Here is a 22224-nt window from a genome sequence, read left to right as displayed (position 1 = left end):
GCGCGACGTCGTCCTCGAAGCCGATAGTGGTGACCTCCTCGGGCATTTTCATCCGGAGTAGGCCGTCGTAGGCAATGTTCCACAGGAGCGGCCCGCGGACCGATCCCTGTGGGGCCCCCGCCGTCAGCCGGCGTGTTCTTTTTCCCTCTCTGGTGTGGTACTTGAGTAGTCTGTTTCCCAGGTAACTCGCGAACATGCCCAGGAGGTACGCCGGCATACCCTGTCTTCTTCGCATCGTTCCAAGGATAGTGTCACACCCCACCGCGTTGAAGGCGTTTTGACGTCTAAAAACGTCAACAAGCAGGCGGTAGCGAAGCGTCTTTTCCGCGCGTCTGCATCCGTGGCGATGCTTAGAATCTCTTCGATTGCCTGGTTAGTGGACCTTCCCTTTTGGAAGTCGTACTGCCTGCTGGCAAGCCCCCCGGGTCCCTGCAGGGCTGCTTCGAGCCTGGCGTGAATCATTCTTTCCCAGCAGTTTCCCGGTTGTGTCTATCAGACTGATAGGCCGGTACTTCTGCTCCTCTCCTTCCTTCGGCAAGCCCTTAGGCAGCAGGATCAGCTGTTGTCTCTTCCACCTTTCGTGGAAGTGGCAGGTTTGGGGGCACTCGTTGTACGTTCTCAGGGGCATCTCCGAGCTACTCTCGACCGCCACGGTTAGGGCTTCGTTCGGTATTCCATCCGGTCCTGGGACCTTTCCTTTGCACAGTTTCCTTGCAGCCCCCCACAGTTCGGCTTCCGTAAACGGCTCTGGGAGGTTGGTGGTCTTGTAGTCACCATCGTCTCTTGCCTCTCCGCGGTTTGGAAAGAGCTCCTCCAGAGCCCTTTCCACCGTATCAGGATCGTCCGGCTGCCTTAGCCCTCCCAGTTTCCTGGTGACTACCCTGTACGGCAGCCCCTAGGGATCCGCGTCGATCGTTCCGAGAAGGTCCTCCCAGCATCTCGCCTTGCTTGCCTTTATTTCGCGCCTCAGGCTCTTTCTGGCCGATCTGTACGCGCTCAGGCTAGCCTCAGGGTTACCCGACCTAACCTACCCACACACACAACCCCAAACCTACCTATACTTCGCCGAAGTTACTCGAACTTGCCCGAATCTGTCTGGAAATACCCGAACGTAACCTTACCAAACCATGTATGAAAACGGGGGTTGGTGCGCGAAGCGCGCAGGGGATGATACCTCCCCCCAGTATATATATATATATATATATATATATATATATATAGGGATATATATACTTAGTATATATACAGGATGTCCCTAAATTGCCTCCCACGGACTAGCCAGCATAATACCTCGTTAAATTCCAACCGAGAATTTCTTTCCCGGAAGCTCGTCCGACGCATAGTTTTTGAATTATAAGCGATGGCGCTAGGCCAATCAGAGTGCACCATTTCATCTAGATTTGCCGCCACGGAAATTGCTGTTTTGTTCGTCTGGGTGAATTATTATTATTCGTTTACGAATTAAATATCGGCACCTCCCCTCTCTCGCTGCTGTATCCCTTATTCTTGAGGATGCGCTTCTGTTTACACACACAAGTGTGCGCCCATGGATGTGCGGCCGGCAGCGTGTGCCGCGGCAACAATACCGAGGTCAGCGCCCGAGAAGGGGTACAGCAGCGAGAGAGGGGAGGTGCCGATATTTAATTCGTAAACGAATAATAATAATTCACCCAGACGAACAAAACAGCAATTTCCGTGGCGGCAAATCTAGATGAAATGGTGCACTCTGATTGGCCTAGCGCTATCGCTTATAATTCAAAAACTATGCGTCGGACGAGCTTCCGGAAAAGAAATTCTTGGTTGGATTTTAACGAGGTATCATGCTGGCTAGTCCGTGGGAGGCAATTTAGGGACACCCTGTATATATACAGTATATATATATATACTATTTGATTCCCGTTACAAGTGAGACCCTGAACTCTGGGAGGAACCAAAATTCAGGTGTTTTCGAGGTTGAGTAGCGAAGTATTTAGAAAAGAGAGCCGGAACTGGAGTCATGCATCCGAAACTACGAGAGCAGACACTTTAACGAATAGAGAAATATATTTCAGGTTTTCTGTTTTTTTTATTTTTCGAGCTATAATGGCATCAGGCAAGAAGTTGGCAACGAATTCGAGGAAATTGCTGATCGGCGGACTAGCGACGATTGCGGAGTAAGGATGTCGAGGCTATGGAGGAGGAGCCAATAAAGATCCCCGCATCGCGGGAATCGAAGGCGGCTGCGATTCCCGCAGGCTGTCGGCGCGCCGCCGCTTCTTCCCCTTTACGGCACCAAGAATTGACTGTCGAACTTGCGACGGACCGACTAGCGACGAGAGAGCACCACGCTCACCATCACCGTCATGGAGCTGCGCGTAGGACGAAATTGCGATTTAGCGTTAAGTTCTGCGCCGCGATGCTATTAAAGGTACGCGTCGAGTTGCGCAATCGACGAATTCGATGACGGGTCGATTATTGCGTATTATTGTGGACATGACGTCACGTAGGCGTATCGAGATCCGTGTTGCGGCAGGTCGTAGGTTTTTGAAACCACTCTAGTTCTGGCGGTTGTCCTAAATAGTCATGTTTTGGGAGTTTCGCGAAGTAATGAAGCCGTCTAAAAACCGTGAGGGGGTGCTTATATCCTCGCGAATGAATTTTGAGAATAATTGCGAAGAGGCTTGCCGAATAACGGACAGTCATTTTGAATTTGCGTTGTCGAAAAGTAGGGGAGACCGGGGCTAGAAGTTACACTTTTTACAAAAAATGGAATTTCGCTCAATGTATAAATACGAATTCATCCCTAATTGATGTGGCGTTAGGTTTATTATCAAATGAGCCGTTTTTCCGAAGAACGACCTAAGTGCAATTCGGTCGTTTCGAGAAAAAGTGATTTGAAAATTTAACATTGTACTGCTCACCGTTAATTATAACTAATTAAATTTTGTTTATCTATTGCTAACATTATACTGTCGAATAATGGATTTCAAACATAAAATCTTCTATAAACATTTCTTAACAATATTTTTAGCGACAAGTCATGCGAGAGCACTTAGGTCGTTTTTCGGGAAAACTACTAAAAATATGTCTTATCGCTATAAAAACACGAGAAAAATGTAATAGTAAGAAGTATTTGTTTGTATAATTTTATTTAAAGATATAAAAAAAAAATATATATGGATTAAGAAAACGTAATAAAAATAAAAGATATTTCTTTCCAGCTGCATTGATACGAACTGGAGGCAATTTTTTAATAGTTCAGTTTTCTTTGCTACAAACATCCGTATTATTTTTAAAATAGGTGAAATATTCACCACTACTACTGTATTTCTTATACGCTAAGAAAACTTTAGTAGGCTTGAATACTAACTTAACGTACTGTTGAATCCTAAAAACAGAATGTTTTGATTCATGAACTTTCAAAAATAGTGGGTCGAGTGCAGTTTCCCAATTTTCTAAAAGAGATGCAGACATTTCAGCTATGAAAGGACTTCGGTTATTTCCGGCTGATTTTATTACTTCGAAATACTCCTGGGACGTTTCAACAATCTCTTTTTTCTTCATTTTCCTTTTATTCTCTTTCCATCTGTCTCGTCGTGATTTTCTTTTTAAACCATGGGTGCTGGTAGATGTTGAAGTTATTGTAGAATTAGTCGTAGATGTATCCATTATTTCATATTTAAAAGATATGCCGCTTTAAAAAAGTAAACGACACGGCTACACTGCTTGACGCTCACGGCTAGCGGCTGAAGCACAGGAGCCAAGTCAGCTGAGTCGAGCGGGAGACTACGCGGGCGATAATATGGTAGGCGCGTGGTTTCAAACACTCATAGTTTGCTCAAAAATTGATTAAATCTTATGAAATTTGGTATGTAGATACTTTGTGACCGAGTCTACCTATTAATACGTTCTTCCGAAAAATCACCTAAGTCGCTTTAGGTCGTTCTTCGAGAGAACGCCTCATATATTATTTCTGCGACAAAACTAATTGGATATCGAAAATCGTTCTCAAGATATACATTTTTTTAAGACCTGAACGGACTGTCACATTTTACCCCGGTCTGGGGCAAGAAGTTACGGCCCTGGGGTAAATTGTTACATAGTTTTTTTTCTGTGGTTTAAGAGCAAGTTAACCCTATTCTTACCTCGACAATGAAACGCAACAACTGTGATTATGAACAATAAGCTTTATTTATTAAAAGTAATGAACACTTGTGATTTCGAGACAACGAAGCTGAATTCGATCAAAAACAAATAGTTTTCTTCGTTTTACTCTTGAATGGAAAAGAAAATCGAGTCTTACCAGGACAAAGTTTCTTTTTATTTTATTTTTTACTATAATAATCAAGCTTAAAAAATAAGTTCCAAGAAATCCTATTTTTGAAAAACAAAATAAAAAAAAAAAAACATTAGGCATTGTCATCCCATTTTCGAATCATGACAAAAAGATGTGTTTCGAGTACCTGATTTTACAAAAAAAATTCATCGATTTCAAAAAGTCCATCTTCTGGTAAAGGATATTTCGGATCGCCACACTTTAACAAAATGGCGAAAAAATTTCGAAAAATTGAAGGTGCCATTTTTGATCCATTCGATCTAAAAAATCCATTGGCCATCAAAATCACAGCGGTCAGGCCGATGACCCGTTGCTTTGACGTGGAGTGCCCTATACGTGTAAAGATGTGGTCACGTGCTTTGCCTTTTCTATGTCCTATCTCATCCAACATGCAAAACATATTGAGATAATTTTTTCGAATTAATGGGGCAAGTTGGTACAGTGTCACAATATACCCGGAGTGCTGTAATTTTTGACCCCAATTTTACTTTTTTAATAATATACTTGAAACTTTCCAACTTTTCAAAGTGTAGCAGAAGTAGCATTTACATTACTTTTGGACATTTGTATGATAGAATAAACCCTATCACTATACTACTAACAATTTTTTAACTCACCTGAAAATTTTCGAAATTGTACTCTTTCTAGCAAATTTTTGTCGCTTAAATATTAATATGATTCTCTCATATCATTTGAAATGAACGGCTGGGCCGTTCTAATTGGCAAAAATAATATAATGTACGATGATATATATACACACATTAATAGCCACATACAGATGTCTAATGTGCACATGTCAGCAAGTCACACACACAAGTCTAAATGAGCCTCTCGGGACGAATTTCAAATATATACTACTAACATCATTATTATGAATAGCAGACGAAAAGTAAAACATTCATAAATATCTACTTACGTATCACTTTTGTAGCACTATACGTGCACTGCAGTGAGTACTACACGTTCACTACATCTTAAAAAACGTATTGGAGGGCATAAATCGAATGTCAAAAGGCATGATGTTGACAGCTGTGCTCTTGCAACACATTCTCTACAATAAGGTCACCAATTTGACTTTAACAATCCGTCGGTCATAACTACAGAAAACAACTGGTACAAACGGAACGTTAAAGAGACGATACATATCACAAAGAACAGTAGTGAGGTTTGCAATCACAGAACTGACATTCAAAATCTTAGTCATTTCCATCAAGACATCATTTTACATTTGTAGATTCCCGCTGTAAGTCAATATCGACTACTAATATCGACCCTGGTGGAACCCTGGTAGAAATCTCCTGGTTGTTTCCCCGATATCGAAAAGGCCCCGACCGGGCTGAGTCTAGTCGTTCCCGATAAAGGAAGCCTAGCTAGTGCTCAGTTGGGCGCGTGATAGTACCTAGAAATACTATAATGTCACTCTTTCAGAGGACAAAAGCCTAGCGCGGACCGAACGTGGCACACGCTGGTATTTACTTAAGTGACTGGCTCGTATCACCAGACTAAAGCCTCGCAATAACCTGGACAGGTTATGTTCGTGCCACGTTTTCGCATCGATTTCGTTGTAGGCAATTTATTGTGTAGTCCGAGGTATAACTATAGTGCAGTAGTGAAAAGTTGTATGAAAGTGGTGAAACTTGACATAACGGTAGTGCTATATCTTGTGTCAGTTTCAGTGTTCCGTGACACTATATATTTTAACAGTGATAAAGATCGTAAAAGAATTCGTGCATAGACGCATGCAAGACGGCAGAAATACAGAGCTTTGAAAAAGCTTCAGAGGAATGTTATTCCATTAGCATGTCATGGAAATAGCGATGTTGAAAGTGAGCAAACAAATACGAGTAAAATGAATTTTATTTTTTCAATTTCAAGGCAAGATCACATATTTGATACTAAATTCGTGGAATCGAATAACGCAAAATTGTTGTCATGATATCGCTCCATAAGGATTTTGGTAGATTAACAATTACTAAAACTTGCGACACAACGTTTTTCAACATGGTATTTTTACTTACACTTGTTCAAATATATAGCTGACATTGAAGGATCTGGAAGTGCTGATGAGCATGTTAATCAAGCGTCTTGCTCTGGACAACACATTAACCAAGCAATAAGTGATACAGCAAATATTGAATTGAATGAAGAATTTCAAAGTGAATCTGACCGAAGTTCAAGAAACGTTGGAATAGCAGAGGCATATGCAAGCTCTGCAACTTCTGATGACAGTGAAACAGGTTCTACCACTGAAGATGATCTCTCAAATTTGGACAATGATGATAACAATGATACTACCAATTCCAGTGAAAACCAAGTTGATGAAGCTCTAGAAGTTAATGAGATTCGGGAACTACGGAAGTGGGCGACCGAGTCGAAGATTCCACATGACCATCTCGATAAGCTTTTGCTTATCTTGAGACAAAGATTGCTTCCAGATTTACCATCTTCCTCACCTACTTTCTTACGTACATGGTCTGCAAAGTATAGAATAGAAAAAATGAGAGATTCCAGCACCAATTCTTTAGTGAATTTGTTTATTTTGGAATTGGAAAAGGCTTGCAAGCATGCATCAATACTGCAGCTCACACACGAAGTAATATTATTTTATTGCAAATAAATATCGATGGACTACCTTCATTCAAATCGAGCTCGAAGAATTTTTGGCCAATTTTGTGCAGAATTCAGAACAATCCAGAGATGTGTTAAGAATCTGAGAAATACGGCGTGATTATCGGACCGCGCAACCCCCACCCACTAATGAGACGCGAAAAGCGTGGCCTAGCGGCACGACTGGGGTTGGGACCGAGTTAGTCTGCCCGAGCGCACCGCCGTGAATGTGTGCGTCTCGTTAACTGTATTGTACGTTCCTTTAGAGTTTCTATAGTCTGCAGTATGGATATGCATTTATGTATACGTCTCTAAAAAGTATTGGTGTTAATAAAGAACCGCGCTGTTGTACCGGTCGCATAAAAGTAAAAAGTGCCGCCACCCGAGTTCTCTTTACCACCTAACCTCAATCTACGCCGCTTAGTTAGGAACCATTTGAAAAAAAAAAATCCTTTTAATACTTCAGAAGTGGGATACATAAACCACGTGCCGGGTAAAAAACGCGAATATCGGGAAATAAAAAGTGAATGGTGGACGAAAGTGAATTCGAGAAATTTGCGGAGTATCTTTTGAATCCAATGGCGGTACAACGGTCGTTTGTACGCGGGCGTGGTAGAGACATGGCGTCATTCAACGCTTCACGTAGCGTCGGAGCCCTTGAACCCGAGCAGTGGAACAACGGCCAAAATGGCGACCGTCATATTGGGCCGAGAAGCGAAGACGGACCTTTCGTGAACGGACTTCAATCGGAGACGCGCGTTGAGGGAGCGAGAGCGGAAACCCCAGGCGAGTACACAGGAGGGGAGGCGACGAATGGCGGTCAGTTACCACCGAAGCTTAGCGGTATCACGGATGACTTACCAACAGCAGCGGTACCGAACGGCCAGTCGTCGGTAAACGAGGCAGCCGCCCCTCCACTGGCAAATGCGTTACGGGCTATATCATCACAAGGTAATACGGATTCTCTCATACAACTTCTCGCCGGTCTACTGACCAACCCTCAACCAGTGGCGGTCCCTACCATGTCGACCGGGACACCTTCATATCAAATCGTTCCAGATTTATCTAGCGCGATCGAAAATTTTACAGGCGAGGATGACGGAGTACATGCGTGCGAATGGATTGAAAATCTCGACTCGCTACAAGAACTGCATAATTGGACGGACGAGTACGTGCTTTCGGCTGCGCGCATTCATTCGCGAGGCGGGGCACGTGACTGGGCCAGGACGCATGGACGAGATTTGACGACGTGGGAGATTTTTCGCGCGCGAATCGCGGACACGTTTATGATTTCGCACGACAAGCCGACGCGGTGGGCCCAAATGTTGGCCCGACGGCAAGGTCGGGACGAGTCAGTATCGGCTTATTTCCATGCCAAGACACGGTTACTCAAGGGACTAAATCTAAACTTTTGGGAAGAAAAATCACAGATAGTCTCGGGACTGAACTCTCGTGAATTATTCAATTTGGTTATGCCGGGGACACATTATGACCACGATAGCTTGTTACACGCCTTGATTTATTTTGACAGGTGTGTGAAAGAACAAACCTCGGCTTCCTCATCGCGGAAAAGAGGACGCGACAATCCACGACATCAGCAACAACGTACGCAATCGGGCGCGAACGAGACAACGCGTGGGAACGAGGCCCCGCGAGGCGATCCCAATCGTGAGCGTACGCCACCACACGGGCGGAGGTGGGTCGAGCATCGCACTTGTAGCAACTGCAACAAGACGGGGCATTTGTCGCGAAATTGCATTGAACCACGGCGCGAGCAGACGTGCTTCAAATGCAATCAGCCAGGTCATTTGAGTAAAAAATGTACTACGGGCGCGTCGAAGGAGCCACGGGCGGTGCAACTGGTCGGTAGCGCGCGGGATCCGACCGTGCTCAAATATATAAAAAGTGCGACACTGGACGGAAAATCAGTGACGGCGCACGTGGATACGGGCAGTGCGGAGTGCACCATCTGTGCTTCGACTGTGTTAACGTTAGGTTTGCACATGAACACGGAAACGACACCCCTTAAGCCATGGGGGCCGTCCGAAATTGTCGTACACAGTCTGGGTAAGATACTTGCGGAAGTGAGTATCAACGACGTGTGCGTGAAAGATGTCGAGTTTCAAGTAGTGCCGGACGATTACCAGGGCACGGACGTTTTAATCGGCAGAACATTCACGGATCATGACAGCGTGGATTACGAAAAAATCGGCGCGAAGTTTTCATTTCACCGACCCCGGTTATTGCCGACAGATTGCGTCAAACCGGTTGGAGAAATGCGCACGAACGAACGGGCGGCGATACCTCCGAATTCGATCGCGTTTGTTCCGGTGAATACGCACAACGGGCCCCGCGAGTTTCCGTTCGTGAATTGGACAGAAATGGAGCAAGTCATGCCGAAAGGAGCATTGACCATACGCGGCGAGTTATCAACAATCGCGACGATTACACGTAGCGAGCCACGAAACGCGACGATAAATCCCGGAGACGTGATTATCGGGGGCGAACAACCAGCGACAGTGCGAGCGGAAGTCCTGGCGTTATTAAACGAGTTCCGAGATTGTATTTCGGTGAGCCTACACGATTTAGGATGCGCGAAGGATATCGTCATGGATATCAAATTAAAAGAGGGGGCCGGCCCTGTGTGTTGCAAACCCTATCATCGCGTGACACCCCCCGAACGTGAGACGATACGCGAAATCGTGAGCGAGTGGCGAGAGGCGGGCATCGTCACCGATACGGAGTCACCCCACGCGAGTCCGGTGTTGCTAGTCAAGAAGAAAACGGGTGAATCACGATTATGCGTTGACTTCCGGAAGTTGAACGCCGTCACGGAGCGGGTACATTTCTCGCTGCCCAATATAGACGATCACTTAGCGCAAATACAAGACAGTGCGTTGTTCATTATACTGGACTTGGTACATGGCTATTTGCAGATTCCACTATCACCGGACGCACGTGCAAAAACCGCGATCATCACAACGGAGGAGACCGTCGAATTTACACGCATGGTGTTCGGTTTGATGAATGGCCCCGCCTATTTCTCCAAGGCGATGCATCGAGCGTTGGGACCGTTGCGCGATCGCGTGGCGCTGTTCTATTTGGATGATATTCTCATTCCCGGACGTGACTGGAGTGACCTAAAACCGAAACTACGGGCAGTACTGGAAAGACTGCGAATGGCCGGACTCACAATGAAACTAGCGAAGTGCCGCTTCCTCTTCTCCAAGGTCGCTTATTTAGGACACGAGATCTCGGCCAACGGGATTAAGTCGGGCACGGAGAAAACGAAAGCGATAAAAGAGTTCCCACCGCCGAGAAACGTTCACGAGATACGACGTTTCTTAGGACTTACGAACTACTTCCGGAAATTCGTGCCACATTTTGCGAGTATCGCGAGCCCATTGTCAGCGCTACTAAAGACGAACGAGAAATTCGTATGGGGACTGGAGCAGATCAACGCGTTTGCCACTCTGAAAGAAAAACTAACCGTCGCTCCGGTGTTACAGACATTCAATCCATCGGCGGAGACGGAACTACACACCGATGCGAGCGCAGTGGGCCTAGCCGGTATGCTATTCCAGCGCGATGGGGATGGGCGGATGCGGTTGGTTTACGCGATTAGCCGACGCACGAGCGAGCCCGAGGGCCGCTATCACAGCGGAAAACTGGAATTACTGGCAATTGTTTGGGCGGTATCACGATTGCGAGCAATGCTAGCTAACGTGGAGTTCACCATCGTTACGGATTGCCAGGCATTATGTTTCTTGGACTCACAGAAAACTTTAAATCCACAGGTAATACGGTGGCACGACTTACTCAGCGAATATAACTATAAAATTATGCATCGGCCGGGGGTGAAATTGGCGCACGTGGACGCGCTCAGTAGGGCGCCAGCTGGTGAACCGGAAGAGACCGAGGCACTAGGAGTGTTCGCTGTTAACACAGACGAGGAAATAGTGGCGGTGTATCAGCACGGAGACGAACAACTGCAAATTAAACGGGATATTTTGAGCAAACCTGTGAGTGCGTGGACAAAATATGAACAGAGTTGCGTGAAGGACTACGAATTGCGCGGAGGCATTTTGTACAAAAATCGGGACGGAAGACAACTATTCGTAGTGCCGACAAAAATGCGAAAAAGTATAGTGACACAATTCCACGACTTAAAGAGTCACCCGGGCGCTGAACGAACGGCAGCGCGCATACTGGACCACTACTACTTTCCCGGTGTGAGGAATTATGTGAAACGACACATTCGCGCGTGCCTCAAATGTGTCACGACCAAATCAAAACCAGGGCGACAACCAGGCGAGTTGCACCCGATCCCACCGGGACGGCGCCCTTTCGCCGTCGTTCACTTGGACCACTTGGGCCCCTTCGTCGCGAGTAGTAAGGGCAACAAATATATTCTAGTGATTGTGGATAACCTATTGAAATTTGTCGTCATTCGAGCGGTGTGCGACACGCGAGCGGCGAGTACAGTCCGCGTGTTGAACGAATTTGTCGAGAATTACGGAGCGCCCGAACGCGTGGTGTCAGACCGAGGGACGTGTTTCACGTCAACACAATTCAGCCGCTTCTGTAACGACCATGGTATAAAACATACGCTCAACTCCCCACGGCACCCACAGGCAAACGGCCAGGTGGAACGAGTCAATGCCACCTTGGTTGCAGCAATCCGGAGCAATCTCGCTGAAGACGACGGGCGAACATGGGATCGCGAGATACGTTCGATTCAATTGGATCTGAACGAAATGCGGAATGCAAGTACTGGTAAGAGTTCATTCGAAATAGTCTACGGGTACGCTCCTAGGCGGAACAAGGGCACGCTTCGCAGAATCACGGCGGCAGAAACGGAGCAATATGAATCAACGGAGCAACGACATGAGTATGCGCGTAGCAACATCGAGATCGCACAACAGCGAATGAAGGAGCGATATGACGCCGGCAGAACACGGAATATATATATAGACAAGGGAAGCGTTGTGTTCATGAAAACCGTACCCCCTTCCACGGGAGAATCGACGAAATTACATCCAAAATACCGCGGCCCCTTACTAGTCACGGAAAAACTCCCAGGGGACACCTTGCACGTCGCCGACGTAAATCCGGATGCAGCAGGAAAACGATACGTAACAACAGCTCACGCGAGTCAACTCCGAGTGTGGGAACCACACGTCGATGATGTCAGCGAATCGGAAGATGTATCGAGTGACGAGAGTGAGGAGACACGCAACGAGCAAGTGTGTGAACCGAGAACGAATAAAGTGCGTCGCGAAAGGAAAGTCAGTGATCAGGGTAATGAAAGTTTGCCCTCGCCGAAACGCACCAGACGTAAGCCGATGTACTCGAGTGATTACGTCATCGAGTAGAGGACAATATAAGCTTGTATAAGTGTAAAATGTACGTGTGGTTGTGTGAAAATGTAGAAAGGAAGAAACGAACGATAAAACGTAGTTTTCCTCTGCAAAAAAAAAGAGAAGTTTCTTAGTAGTTTGTATAACGGTTTGTTACGGGTAGTATTATAAGCACAAATTGTCAAACCACGCATTCGAGGACGAACGCATAAATAGCGTGGCCGAGTGTTGAGAATCTGAGAAATACGGCGTGATTATCGGACCGCGCAACCCCCACCCACTAATGAGACACGAAAAGCGTGGCCTAGCGGCACGACTGGGGTTGGGGCCGAGTTAGTCTGCCCGAGCGCACCGCCGTGAATGTGTGCGTCTCGTTAACTGTATTGTACGTTCCTTTCGAGTTTCTTTAGTCAGCAGTATCGATATGCATTTATGTATACGTCTCTAAAAAGTATTGGTGTTAATAAAGAACCGCGCTGTTGTACCGGTCGCATAAAAGTAAAAAGTGCCGCCACCCGAGTTCTCTTTACCACCTAACTGTGGTATCCGTAACGGGTAGCGTGAGCTAGCGAGGATATGAGAGGGTGTGTGTGTGGTCAAGAGACGAGTCAATTGTCGCCGAGCCGTGCTGGTGTCCAGCTCGAGGATTGTATGAACTAATAAAGGGTTTGGAAGAAATCATAATCGTGTGTTTCCCTAAATACCCTACAGTGGCGACGAGGATGAGATAAGTGTGTAACCGAATAAATTAATCGAAAAAAAACTAAACGAGCAAATTAATCGAAAAAGTAATCGAAAAGAAAATTAAGCAAAACAATAAACGGAAAAGTAAAACGTGCTGATGCGGTGTGAAGACGACTGTATAGACTGGAAGACTATAGAAAACGCAGTGTACAGTGGAAAGACCACGTGGATTTACGCGTTAACTAAAGTTGAATTGCTAGAGATTTGCAAACGGTGGGAGGTGATTGAACAAACGAATGCGTCAATGGACGTGATCCGACAAAAACTTTCGCGGTTCGTAAAAGAATAAGGCCCGTCTCTGGAATTATTAAATAAGTTCGAAATCGTAGAAGACCTTGAAGAATCAGCCATGGCGGCCGCATCGTGGTTTGGCAATATAGAACCCTTTCATAAAGGAGGAAATTGGAGTGCGTTTGTGCAGCAGTTAGAGGCATTTAGTATGTTGAACAACATTGCGGCGGACGAGAAAGCAGCATTACTGCTAACACAGGTGTCTCAAGAAGTGTTCGCCGAGATTCCGGCGATCTGCGAGACCGAAACACCATTGTCTCCAACGTACGAGGCACTGAAAGAAAAACTCGAGAGCCATTATCAACTGTCATGCAAATATTGCGCAACGATTATATATGTATTTATATGTTTATTCAAACAGAGAAATTGAATGGTAATTGATAACAACAAATGGTAAAAGGAAGCGTTATCGTTATATTATATTAAATTAGACGTGCGTTACGCCTGGAAGCAGTATTGAGACTGCTCACACGGCCTCTCGCCGGGCTCGGCGACAGTGCATATGAAGTGCATAATCGCGTAATTTGAGCCCTGCTGCCGATAAGAAAGCCAAGCGCATAAGGCGGGCTACGCTGCATGATAAATTTTGCACTCATCTAAACGATCCCCGGCATGTTCCTACGAGAGGATATAAACTGTTACATTTTATTAGAAATGTTCCAGCTCCATCACATCCCCCGACGAAGACAAAGGCGCGTCTCTGCGGCTTCTGATTTCTCGTAGGATTCTTTCGTTACGTTTAGCTTGTGTCTCAATCCTGCGTTTTAATTTCCTTCGTTCTACTACTTCCAAAGCAGAGGGATTCCTTTGGCAACAATATCCGGCGAACGCCGAAATATAGGTGGGTATATTAAATTTCCACAGCAAGAGTAGAATAGACAAGACGGCTATCGTTCCAGAAACGGCAGCTATTGATGGGATCCCTATACCTCTGAAGTTAGCCCATGTATTGTTTACCCGAAGGGTCGCTTCGTTATTCGCGAGGACACTCTCAAGGTCTAAAATGGCTTGTCCTTGATCCTTGAGGGTATCCAAGTTAATCACGTGATGCAATACAATTTCCCGGCCTGTTACAAATTTGTTTAGCGGGGAAATGGTATCTGCATGTATTTCTGTTAATTGAGAAGTCATATGTTCTACGATTAATTTGACTCGCGTTTTCAAAGTTTGGAGTTCGCAGCTCTGATTCGTGGTTATCAGGAATGGCTTGGTGATTTGAATAATAAAAGTCTGCATTGAAGCGCATGTTATGGTTACCTCAATTGGCTTCGAAGGTAAGATTATTTGCGATCCCTGCGTTCTTATGTAAGCAATATCTGTGACGAGAAAACGACTCAGAGTGCATCCTCGTGGTATGGGATCAGTTATTTTCTCACAAAGTTCAATAGTATCGTTGCGATGTCCCACATCGCGGTAATCACCAATGAAATAATCGGTTATCTGTTTCAGTTGAGAAAACGTGACTTCTCTTATAAAATTCTTACGTACTAATTTCAAAGCATATGTTGGGTTAAGCGTTACATAAGTGTGATTTATTCTTACGGGTACCGGGGTATTCTGAATTATTACCCAAGGTTCCTTTTCTAAGTAAGGCACTGTGAGTATATAGATAAGTATGCCTTTATATGTGGTTATAGTTAAATCACTTATTTTAATAAACTTCTCGTAATTTTCCCCCTTAATAGGTATTAGTGTCTTTTTGTCATTGGCGTCGAAAGCTTGAAGAGCTGTCATAAGCTCCTTTGGAGTAAAAAGGGTGTTATCGATGATACCATGCCTTCCTAATTGCACGGCAGTCATTACCAGGTCGATGAGTCGTTGCAGTTCCTTAATTTCAAATAAACTTAGAGTTATAGCTTCCATGTATTCCTAATAAGCAAGCGTTTCGTTACCTTTTATTTTTAATGATTCTAATTGTCCCCATATAGTTTCCAAAGAGTGTTTAAGTTTGAGCTGATTTGTATTCAAGATATTAATTTGGACTTGATTTATGTGCAAGGACTTGGTTACAACAAGATTTAGAGTGTCCGTTACATTTTTTAGTGAGGCTAGATTCCCATTAATTATTTCCAAATCATCCGCGTCAGCAGTTCCATAGATTGATTTTTGGATTGTTCCTAAAAAGTTAAACATTCCTCTTTTCGGTCTGATGTTTGGCGTGAGATAAGATTTCCTTAGGGGATACATTTCATTTGCCAGGCCCGTCAGAAGGACATGTTTTCCAAATACCGCCTCAGCTTCGCGCGAGGCTTCGTAAGTAACGTCGCTCGACGCGAGCGCTTTCGGAGTACTTGTTTTGGTTCCGTGGGATTGAGATTCCCTTAATTTAGAGGGGCGCGCGTCATTTGAAGAATAGGCGCACCCAAGTCTAAAATGACTTCCAAAACATTCTTCTGTGACGAGGCACAAGCAAATTCTAAACTAAAGCGTCCAGGGCGGACTGGGCGAGGGATCGCTGACCAGGGTTCCAATGGTCCAGATAGGTATCCCGTATCGTCTGGAGGCCTCCGAGTTTGTCGTGAATGTAGAGTAATGGTTTGGTGAACCCACTTGCGTCAATGGATTGGAATATCTTCCATCTTTCCTGGTACATGTATACTTTGCCCACTTCCTCCTGGAGTAAAGTCCCATTGATAACTGAGACATCGAAGTAGGCTAGGGACAGACTGCTACACCTATAACAAAAGAAACTAAGGCTCTATTCCGTGGAGATCCAATCGTTACCCTGAACCCGTTTTAGTTTAATTTTAGGGATTGGATCGTTTTCCCTTGGTCCGGTGTCGTATTCGTAGTACGGTTTGGTATTATTCAGATGAGTCTTTCAATAAGACGCTGTGAAATCATCCGCGGTTTTCTTGTAAGTGATATTTCCTTTTTGTTCGTTGATCTCGACGACGACGAATGGTCCATTCCAAATCCTTTCCAAGGCGTTCTGTCGCGTATGGTTCTTGATCATTACTTTATCTCCCGCTTGATATAAAGGAGTTTGTCGTCGTGTTCCTTGGTCCACTTGTTTTTGGTTTTTCTCTCTGGATTTGGTGAGCCAGACCAGAGCTTTCTCGAACCGTTCCTCCCATTTTCGTATCCACAACATTTTCTTACTAATCACTGTTTCCGATCGGTTTTCGCGGAAACCGTCAGGATTGTTGGCTTCGTGACAGAACATGAGGTTGTGAGGCGTTTCACCTGTTGATTGATGAACGGAAGTGTTATAGGCACGTGCCATTTCTATTAAAACCTTGTCCCAAGTGTGTATTCTCTCTTTGCAGGCAGTTCGGATATAGTCTTTCAAGACACTATGCATTCGTTCTATAGAGCCGTTCGACTGCGGGTGATATGCAGTTGTGGTGATATGTTTGATATTATAGTGTTCGAGAAAGGAATCGGTCAGCTCGTTACAAAACTCCTTTTCCATGTCCGTCAGGATCACTTTGGGGCACCCGAAGTTAACTATCCAGTACTCTGATAGAGCCTTGATAACTTCTGTCGCGGTTTTGTTCGTAAGTGGGGCACATTCAATGAATTTAATTATTGAATCCTGCATCGTAAGGATATATCGGTGTTTATTCCAAGATTCGACCGGAGGTCCGACGATATCTATTGAAATTTGATCGTTAGGTTTTTCAGCGAAGGTTTCGAGAAGAATGGCGGGTGATTTCATTTGTATCCTTTCCTTTTTATACATCTGACACGTGGGGCATGCCTGGATGAAGAAATTGATATCATTCTCCATACGTGACCATACGGCCGTTTCTTTTACTCGGTCAATTGTTTTTGCTAGGCCAAAGTGTCCATTGATGTCGTTGTGAGCGCTGGCCATGATTTCTTTCTGTTGCTGTTTGTTAGGCACATCCTTTCCTGTCAAGCAAAATGATATGTCTGCACCTGAGTCCTGACGTATCCTCTTGAGATCTTCAATGATTAAATTGGTTTCTTTTTTGGTGGTTTTCTCAGGGTCAATCCAGAAGTATATCTTTTCGTACCTTTTCGGATGAATGTAGTTTCTGAGTTTCTCACGTCTATCAGTCTGATTCTTTGGTATAATCAGGGTGTTGTCAGAGGCATCCTTTTCTTCTAGGGTAATCTTCACCCATTTACCGTCCTCCCCTTTTCGATTTCGGTTGGGAACGAGTTTGATGTGAGATTTTGTTCTGCCTGTTGTGAGTGACAATCTCTCGATGTCAATGTGGCGTGCGGCAATATGGTGGACCCACTTGGGATTCCTATCTATGGGTGTGATTTCGTATAGTCCCTTTTCCAATTCGGTGAGTTTTCCGAAGATCTCTTCCTTTGTGCGAAAGACTCTAGATAACTCATCCGCTACTACGTTCCTTTTTCCCGAAACATGTTCTATCAGGAATGAGTATTCCTCCAATCTTAGTCTCCACCGCAGCAGGCGTTGACTGGGGTCTACGCAATTTTTCAGCCATACTGGTGCACGATGATCGGTGCGGATGATGAAGGGTTTATCTGGCGTATTGAGCAAATATACTCTTAGTCTCTTGACGGCCCGTACAACAGCAAGCATCTCCTTTTCCGTCGTGCTGTAATTCCTTTCCGCATCATTCAGGGTTCGAGATAAGAAATATATGGGGTGGCCGTCTTGAGATAGTACCGCTCCAATTCCATCGTTTGACGCGTCGGTGGTTACGACGTATTGTTTAGCTGGGTCTGATCTCACAAGTATCGATGGTGTGACTAACTTTTCTTTCAGGGTTTCGAAGGCTTCTTGGCAGGCTGCTGACCAATCCCATGGGGTGTCCTTTCTTGTTAACCTTGTTAATGGTTTCGCTAACATTGAATAGTTTTGTATGAACTTTCGGTAATACCCCGTCAAACCAAGGAAGGATCGAATCGTCTTAACGTTGACTGGAACGGGTAATTGTTGTATCGCTCTGGTCTTTTCCGGATCTGGTTTGCTTCCTTCGTCAGTGATGACATATCCGAGGTATCTCACTTCAGTTTTCATGAGGGCGCACTTCTCTGGCTGGAGTTTCAAGTTACATTGTCTTAAACGCTGAAATACGGTTCTTACATTTCGATGGTGTTCTTCCTCCGTTTCACCAAAAATTATTACGTCATCAATGTAGACGCAACAGATCTTCTGATTCAATCCTCTCAGCGCATCGTTCATCATGCGTTGGAAGGTCGCAGGAGCGTTCTGTAATCCGAAAGGCATTCGTTGGTATTCGAAATGCCCGTCGGGGGTTGAGAAGGCAGTATATTTCTTGGAGTCAGTAGCCATGTTGATCTGGTGGAAACCTGCGGCCATGTCGACAGTAGTAAAGAACTTGGCCCTTCCCATGTGATCGAGTAAATCCTCGATTATTGGTATCGGATAAGAATCCTCAACGGTAAGTTCATTAATCTTCCTGAAATCGATCACAATTCTATACTTGGGCTTTCCGTCGGGGCCCGGTTTTTTGGGTACGACCCAAACTGGCGAGTTGTATGGCGACTCGGATTCCGTTATTATTCCTTGTTTCAACATTTTCTCTACTCCCTCTTTTACAACCTGCTGGTGCAGCTGTGGAGCACGGAAACTTTTCACATTTACAATGCGTTGAGGATCTGACAACTCGATGCGATGTTCAGCCATTGAAGTTCCATTGACCATGTCTTCCTCCTGTAAGGCAAAGATATCGCTGAAATCCTGAAGAATACTCCAAATTTCTTCCTGGTACTCCTCCGGTAGGTGTTTCAAGTCGACAGTACGTTGGAGCGCCTGCTCTCTTTCATCACGTGGTTGTTGCCATACACCCGGGGTTGACATACTCTTTACTCGGTGGACTTGGACGTTCTCCAGTCCGAGCTCGATATCTTCGTCTTCGGCAGTGGTGATGATTCCATAAGCCGTACCATGATCGTTCGTGTGTACAATCTGCACCGGGATATTTTCCATAGGCATTCCGTCTTTATAGACCATGCGTAACATGAGATCGAGATTCTTTTCGTCGGTATCGATGGCAATTTTGTTCACCGAATTTGGTTTAAATCGAATTTTTCGGTCGCTACTAAGGAGGTGTATTTTATTCTTCAGGGTGAGCGTCGAGGCATTCAACTGGAAATCTCGCCTCCTCATAAACGGGTTTCCCATGATTCCATCTTCTTCGTCAGGCAGATAATCGTCTGGTATGATGACGAATTCGTCGTTTAGCCCCATGTGAGTTAGTACAGCAATTTCATTCGCGGAATTCAGCGCTTTGCCAGTCTTAAAGGAAATTTTGCGTTTGATAATTGGACAAATTTGTTTATCCGATGGATACATAACCTTCCGTTCTATGAGGTTCATTGATGCACCTGTATCGACCATAAGGGCTACTCCTTGCTTTGTTTCTCCAAATTTTATTACAGCACACTGTAGTAACCCCTGTGAAACTGAACATACACGGGCTCCTGTTGGCACTCGTCCTCTAGTTCGTTCTCCTGTCCCTTTATTTCCTCTTCCTCTGACTGGAGTTCCTCTGACGTGCAATTGACTTGGTCGTTGGGCGGTTTGTCTTTGAGGCTGGCATTTTGGAAATTTGCGTCTCGCTCATTGCCGTTAGTATTACGGCGTTGGTCGTTCTGTGGTCGGCGCGGAGCGTAGCAGTTCCGGCTGTAGTGTCCTCTGGTTCCGCAATTATGACATACTGCTTGTTGTTCATGGGCGGTCCGATGTGTGTTACAGGTGTGGCATTCACATCCCTGGAGTTCTTTATCTTCATCTTGTTCCGCTTCATCGTGGTGGTGGACAGACGCTGGTGGTCGAGGAGTTGACCTTGGCGAGTTCGTCGAGGTTCTTTGTTGTACTTGGTATCTCCGCGTATCTGATGCGCTGCCTGGCCCGTAAATTTGGGACTTGTTCCAAAACGTGGGTTTCGAGGCTGTGTCGTTACTGTTCATCAGCTGTTGTTGATGCATTCGGAAATTCAATTCCTCGCCTTCGGCTTCTTTCGCGGCCTTCTGGGCTTCTAGTAACTTGAAGTGCTGACGGTTTTTGACTTGATGGAATATCCTCGGATTAAGTCCGTACAGATAGTACTGGCACACTCTATTTTCGAGGTCTTGAAGATTAGGATCGATGTTCGCTCGTAGTTGTTGATTCGAGAAGGCGGCTACGAGGTCTTGGTAAATCTGATTAAATTTGAGATTGTAGGCGTCCACAGTGTCGCCCTTTTGGCCTGTTCTGCCAAGCTCCATTTCCAATGTGGTGGCACTTTTCTCGACAATAACGGCTGATCTTATGACTTCGAGTAAAGTTGGGATTGTACGAGGTCTCCTCTGGTTGATGGTCTTCTGAACAGCTCCTCCTGTCTTCAAGCTGATTACCATGCTCAAAAACGGGAAACGTTGGGTTGGCATAACTACCATATCGGCGGCTTTTACTTGCATGATCCAAGCGTGTACGTCTTCGCCTGCTTTTCCTTCCAGTCTGCAATCAATCATGTTGATGGCTTGAAACGCGGGTAGGAAATCTTGGATCGCATAGGGCTCGTCCGCTGGGCGATTTGATTCTCCGGGGTATCTTCCGGCAGCATCGGGGCGCAGGCTGACATCATTTAAGTAAGCTTCTGTTCGTGCATACGGGCCTGGGTCTTTTGGATTCCGAGGGGGAAGTATGTCTCGGGGTGGCGCAGTTGCCGGTAGTTGAATTCTTGTTCGGTTTCTTCGCGCGAGTTCCTCAATGTTCCCCATTATCTCTTGCTGTTGGCGTAAAGCTTCGGGATCACTCATCAACTGGGACATACTGAACGTCACAGTGTCCGGACGACGATGTGGTAAAGTAGCAGACATTTCCAAGGCCCTTCGAAGTTCATCCTCTTCTTGCTGTTCTAGACGACGACGCGGGACGTTGTTACGGGTATTGCTACCAGTACCTTGTGGGATTTCGGGATCCGTCGGACCATTAGGCCACTGTGGACTAGGCCTTGGTGTAAGGCGTACGTTCGGCATCCGTGATAAACGTCGGCTTTCCTCGAGAACGCGTTGCAGTGTCGAATCCGTATCCGACAAGATATCATGGTTTACATTGGCTCGCGCGGCGGAGAATCGGTCGTTTTCCAATGAGCGATTTTGGTGAAGGATCGGTATTGGCATCGCATTTATACCTTGATGGTCCGGGTCTGAATTGGCTGGGGAGCCTACCTCATTGATGCGCGGTGTCGGTGGCAGCAATCGGTTTTGAGCGAGCCCGTATAATGCCGAGTAACGTGGTGGGTTTGTTATGGTTGAGGGAGCTATCTGAGTAGGACCTTCCACCTCTGATTCAACGAGACGCGCGGTATCTAGTTGAATTCGCGGTATCGCGCCGGTATGGTTTCCGGGCGGTCTCAAAATATTAGAAACATTCGGATCATCGCTAGTTGTTAAGCGATAATAGTTATTGATAGCTTCTCGATTGGTATTACTATTTGCAAGAGCTTCCTCACGACGGTTTTCTTCGGTTAATTGGTTATTCGGTTGTTGCATTTCCTGAAACATTTGGTTGGTGACGCTTTCAAGCGTGTCTTCGGGACGCGGAACAGTTTCCGAGTTTCGATTTATTTCTACATTATTGCGACGAATGAAGTCGTGTTCACGGCGTTCTTGATTTCTCAATTGAATAAAACGGGTAACCTCTTCTATAGGCAAATCTTCGCGGCGAGCAAGTTGACGCGCAGTTAACCTCTCTCTGTTTATTTGCTCTAGACCAAGACGGTATCTGCCCATTACCGTTAAATCATTACGTTCGGTGGCTTCTCGTAGCCTATTCACAAGCTGAGTCATTTGGTTCGTCAAATCCCAAAATCTCTCCTCAAACCGGGATTCAGAAGTGACGGATTGTCCATCTTCTACAGTCTCAACAATAGTGGGAGGTACTGCCGATCTCCGGTCATTGTTTTCGTTCACGTCCATTGTGAATTTATATATAAATTTACCTTGAGT

Source organism: Neodiprion fabricii, chromosome 5 (genome assembly GCF_021155785.1).
Source record: "Neodiprion fabricii isolate iyNeoFabr1 chromosome 5, iyNeoFabr1.1, whole genome shotgun sequence".
Taxonomy (NCBI): domain Eukaryota; kingdom Metazoa; phylum Arthropoda; class Insecta; order Hymenoptera; family Diprionidae; genus Neodiprion; species Neodiprion fabricii.
The sequence above is the reverse complement of the archived record's forward strand: the minus strand, read 5'-3'. Positions refer to the sequence as shown.